Below are 6,000 nucleotides of genomic sequence, written 5' to 3' on the forward strand. Positions count from 1 at the left end.
AAAGAACAGCATGGGTGCCATGAGAGGGAGGAGGAGGGGGCAGAATTGAGCCATCAGTTGCTGCTCTGGGAATTCAGGGCCATAAAACATCTTCATTCAGAGAAGGAGTCAAGAGTTTTGCTCATTCCCGACTACCAAGTCAGACATAACATCAAAGAAAGAGGAATCTCTTTTATGTTTTCCTGTTCTCATTAGATTTAGACTAAAGATAAACTAGATGGAGACTAGGAATAGGGATAGTCTGGATAGAAGGATAATCAGAAGGTGGGGTGGAAGATATCCCAATAGATAGACTAGCTACAAGGAAGTAATTTTTTACAGTGAGCTTGGTGGAGCACTGGAACACATTTCCCAGAGAGCTGTGGATGCCCTGTCCGTGGGAACAGTCAAGGTCAGGTTGAATGGGGCTCTGAGCAGCCTGGTCTGGTGGGAGAAAAAGAGCACAAGGTGGACACAGCCTCCTGTCTTCCTCTAAAAGGGGAATGGTGCAGGGTGGGACTTAAATTATAGGTAAAGAATGGTAAAGAGAAAAAAAAAATCCATTTGCATCACTTGAGCTATCAGAAAGAGAGAATCCCTGCGCATACATTGACTTTATTGTATTTCAAGGTTATATGAAAATAGAAAGCTAGATGGTAATCAGTAGGAAGAGGTGCTGAGCACTGGACCCCTCTGGTTGGGATAATGCACCTTTAAAATGTAAACAGACAGTCTCAAGCATTGTTTTAATCATTCGTAATTTTTCGTTTGAAGGAGTCACTCCATCATCCCTACAAATGAATTTCCCTCCCTCCCCTCCATCTCCTCCACTTCTCCTTATTGCCAGGACATTGTGTGTGCTTCCACCCAAACTTCTGATTAATGCTGGAATAAATCTCCCCGAGAGTTGGGGTACAGGACCTTCAGCTGGAATTTGTCACTGCAAGTTTCTGCCTGTGGGGGAAACAAGGACCTGACAGTCCTTAGAAATTAGAATTTCTTCTAATTCCACAGCTGTGTCTTTAGTGATGTGTAGATGATTGTGTGCAGAACTTGGCTACAAGGGTGGGCACTTCCCATCCTTGTTCTTGGGAAATAGCTGTCTAATAGCTCACTGCAAGGCTTGTGTGGCTCTGAGAGTGAGACCTGGGTTCATCTCACCTGCCCTTACTGTCTGAAAAATGTCCAGAATGCAATGTTTAATGTTTTCTGCTGCTGAGAAGTTGAGTGACTAATCCAAGCTTACAGTCTAGACTTCCTCAGCTGCCCTGGGAAAAAGGCAAGGTTCTCCACAAACTGATTCATCTGCCCTAAAATGCTTGGCCCAGACAGAAAAGATGAATCCTCCTTCAGTGGCCGTTTCTGATCCTGATTACAGAAGAAACTGGAGGTGCCAACTTCGACAGGGTGCCCAGCCTGGACATGTTATGTGGGGTGAGTTGAACCAGCTCAAAGGAGCTTGGCCATGTGAGCAAGACTGACCTAAGCCTTCCTCTTCAAAAACTCGTGGTTATTGTCACACAATGGTCTTAAGTAAAACAAGAAAGGAGAGAAAACGCAGACACAACACTCACAAGCATTTGAAACAGAGATTTAAGTGACCACTCAAGCCTCACTTATTCATTAGTGTTGGGCTTAACCAGGTGCATGTTTGTGATGAAAACTAAGCACGTGTTTGATTGCTTTGATGAACTGTGACACTTTATAAATCCTCTTGTTGGAGTAGTTGCACCTCCAAAGTTTACCCTGTTTGTATGATGTACACCTCAAACTTTCCTCCCCCAGGTGAAACCCTGGGCCATGAACCCTTTGGCAGCCCCTGAGCTCCATCACTCCATCCTTGTGACCTGTGAAAGGCGGGTCACCCATGCAGAGGGAGGGAGGGACACGGGTGCCCTGGGGTCTCTGCCATGCCTGCTGTCCTTGGCAGCAGCCCTGGGCTGGCTGGTGAAAGGTTTGCAGGGCAGCTGGGTTGGGTTTGACCAGCCCAGGTCGGCGCCCCGCGGCGCTGTGACAGGGCAGTGACACAAAGGGCAGGGCAGTGACACTCGTGTGATGTGGGAACGAGGGCTGTGCATGAGGAAAAGGATTTGGAACAGCAATGCTTTCTTTTCTGTGACTGATTGCTTCTGGAAATGCGACTTTTCTGGGGGCACATTTCTAAGATACAAGTAGGGATCCGAGGTATAACCTTTTCCTTTCTCTCAGGAGAGTCCCAAGAGGTGACTTTGATTTAGAGCCTGACCAGCCTCCTCCTATTGAGAGCCCCTTAATAATCTACTTTTCCCTCTTTTCCTAGCAGAAAACCTTCTTGTCTTTTAATAGCCAATGAAGATGTTCAGACAGCACAAATTCTGAAATTCCTCCCAGTCTCCAGGATGAAAGTGTGGCTTGGAGTCTTGGGGCTGGATATTATCCTTAGGGTTTACTTTGTTGCTTTGGGCTACCAAAGCCCAGAGCCTGGGCAATAATTCTGGGCACTGCTTGCAAGATGACATTGCCCACTAATTTCCATTGCCCACTAATGGTCTCTGTGAGGTTAAGGAACAGGACTCTGTTGTTGGAGCATCTAAAACACCTATCTGGACAACCAGAGACAAAAGTACTTCCACAGGAGTTCATTTTTTGCCTCCCTTTTCCTCCTTTTCATGCTGCTTCCTGCTGGATTTGAACACCGTGTCCTTTATCACCCTTCTCCAGCCAGGCAGGGCAGCAGGGAATGGGTGAGCTGGGAGCTGTCAGGATAGGGATGCACACGGGAGAGGGAGGGCAGCTCGTGTTCCCAGGGCATGGCATGGCTGACCCAGCTGGGGAGAGGTTAAACTTTAACCAGCAGCCCTCAAACCCTCCCCAGGGCCAGCCAGCGCCCGCAGTGCCCAAGCGGAGCCGAGCAAGGAAGGTGTGAGCTGCTGGATGGTGTGGGTGAGAACCACAAGGAGATGCTTTTCCATATCTCTCCCCCTCTCCTGCTGTGATGTTGCCTGGTGGGACAGCAGGAGCCCCCGGGAGGGTTTCTGTCCCATCCTGCCTGCTTGGCTGTGGTGCAGAGCTTCCTTTGTCCCCGGGTTGTTTCTCTCCCTCCTGTCTCTGGAAGCTGCAGGACCCTGATGAATGACTCCCATATCCTGATCAAAAAGTCTCCCTAACAGTTTTAGTGTGTTTGTGTCCCCCTAGTTAAGATAAATTAGACAGGCTAATGAGACTGATTAGTCTTTAGCTGCGACCCTTGGCCTTTAGGATGTACTTTGAGCTAATAGAGAGAATGGGGATTATAGGCTGTGATAATGTGCTTGTGTTGGCCTTTTAAAGGAAAACACATTTATTGCTGCTTAGAGGAAATTGATCTAACTGTGCTGGAAGCATTTCTATGGACTGAATATGGAATTTTTATTAAGTAGGTGACTCAGGTTCAGCCAAGATCGCCAGATTGGAAACGAGCAGGAGATATTTTAGGAAGATTCCACCTGCTGGCTGCCTCTCCAACTGATAACAAATTTCACTCATCCCAACTGTGATCTGCTGCTCTGCGTGTCAGCTGTGGAGCTCTAGGAACTTGGGCTGCAATCCCCAGGTCTCCTGGCTCAGGTCCAAGCTAACAAATCATCAAAGACAACCAGTTGTGTTTGCATGTTTACTAAGAGTTCAACTATTTGATTCCCTTCTCAGTCTGCAAAGCCAAATGGCTCCCAGAGTTATACTGGGATCCTGAGGCAAACAATGAACCATCACACAGCCAGTTCAGAGCACAGCAGGGTGCTCAGGGGCCCAATCCTGCCCTAAGGACAAGGTTTGATTCCATACCCTAAAGCCTCACATTTTCTGCTTCATGCACAATAGAAGCAGTTGTGTTCCTGAAAGTTTTCTCTGATAATATCAGCTGGACTTAAAAAAAATACGAGTTCTTCCTGCAAGTCCTCTTGGGCTCATGCTCTGAGTAGGTCTGTTCCTCCCCTCCAATGCATTTGGAGAGTTTAACTGGTTTTCAGCAAGCTCTGACCAAGTACTGCTCCCACATCCCCTCTGACAAGTGTCCAGGTCCACCTGAATCTACAAGGAACCAACAGGGACTAGGTGTGCAAACCCCTGGGCAGTCTCCTGCCACATCTGATGTCCTAATATTTATTTCTCCTTTTCAGTGGAGCAGTGGCTGAGCACCTCCTCTATAAAGCTCAGCAGCTCAATGTGCACTTCCAGTCAAGTAAAATCACAAAAGGGCTCTGGGCAAGTTGTAATCCAAGTGAACCCATGCAAAAAATCTGATTTATTATATGCAGTGATATCCCCTCTGACATCACCTTGTCATTAATCAGGGTGATCCTTGACACTTTCCATATTCAAGCACCTTGCAGTAAATAGTCTTATCAGTCTTTTACAGCCATCAGTACCGAGGTCTGACTCAGACAAGGTCAGTGTGCACCCATGGGGCTGGGAGCGCTGGAGCTGCCCCCTTCCCCACCTCTGCACCAGTTCCTCTTTTCTTAGAAGAGGTACAGCTGATCAAAGGTTTCAGCCACAGCCCTGAAGTCCTGGAAGGGCTCCCCAGCAGCCACAAATCACTTTATAGTGCTCTACCACATGTGATAAGTCCTGTACTTTGCCACCTTTCCATGCAATGCTTTAGGATGCTGAGAAACCAGAGAGCAGATGTGGGAGCAGATCCTCAGCCAGCACCACAGCAGCTGAGGTTTGGAGTGGAGCTGTGACCATTAACACCAGCTGGTGTTCTGGTGTTGTTCAAATGAAAGAGAGAGAGAAGCCAGCATCCAAATGCATCTGTTTCAGTGAGGACAACACTGAGATTCCTCAAACAGGATGGAAAATCCCAGCATCACAGCCCCTGCTTGTTGTCACTGTTACAGACACCCAAGGAAAATGAGCCCTGCAAAGTGTTTTGCAGATTTACATGGGGGAAAGAAAGCAGGAACAATACTTAGTAACAAATCTGTATTACTTCAGCACTGATCCTGCCAGAAACCATTGGAAAATGGCTGTGTGAACACTGAGCTGGGAAGGGCTGATATGAATAAGGTTACTTGTGGAAGGGAGTTTCAAGGAGCAAGCCTGTTAGCAGGTAAGCCAGAGTACTTTAACTGGAAACATTTGTGTCTTTAATTAAGGATGCTCCTTTTCTCCTTCAAATGCAGATTTTTATATTTGGGTCAAGATTTATGCCAAGTTTTAGTAACTTTTACTAAATGAGTGCTGTTATTTACTGAAATCCAGCCCATGGTAAACATGCCTGGTGTCCCTACAGTTTAAATTCAAGGGGAACTTTCTAGATTCTTTCTCGCTGGTGACTTGATCTTGTGTCTAAAGGTCTCTCCTACCTTTATTTTAACCTGAGATTTGTCAAGGCAGGAACAGAACCTTCATATCATCTGCCATTCAGATGATGGCAGGCAAAGAATAGCCTCCAGCTGCCAGTAAATCAAATGGAGTTGCACCAGGGTTGATGTTGCTTGAAATTCTTACATCAGTGCTCAAGAGCCAGAGGAAAAAAAAAAAGGCAAAAAAGGAGTTGGGGAAGGAGAGAAGATGTGCTGGTGATCTGAGTGAGAACAGGTCACTTCCCTGCCCCCCATTGGCAGGACTATCTAGAGGCTATTTTGGGGTGAAAAGAAGAAGAATATATATTTGTCATAGACTCATAGAATGGCTGGAAAAGACCTCAAGGCTCATCTCATTCCACCCCCTACCACGGGCAGGGACACATTCCACTGTCCCAGGCTGTTCCAAGCCCCACCTGACCTGGCCCTGGGCACTTCCAGGGGCAGCCACAGCTTCTCTGGGCACCCTGTGCCAGGGCCTCCCCACCCTCAGAGGGGAGAATCTCTTCCCAATATCGTATCTAACCCTGCCCTCTGTCAGTTTAAAGTCACTGCCCCTTGTCCTGTCACTCCATGTCTTTGTCCCAAGTCCCTCTCCAGCTCTCTTGGAGCCCCTTTAGCCACTGGAAGGGGCTCTAAGGTCTCCCTGGAGCCTTCTCCAGGCTGAACAATCCCTACTAATCCCTTTTTTCCA

This window comes from Prinia subflava, chromosome 8, assembly GCF_021018805.1.
Source record: "Prinia subflava isolate CZ2003 ecotype Zambia chromosome 8, Cam_Psub_1.2, whole genome shotgun sequence".
Lineage (NCBI taxonomy): Eukaryota > Metazoa > Chordata > Aves > Passeriformes > Cisticolidae > Prinia > Prinia subflava.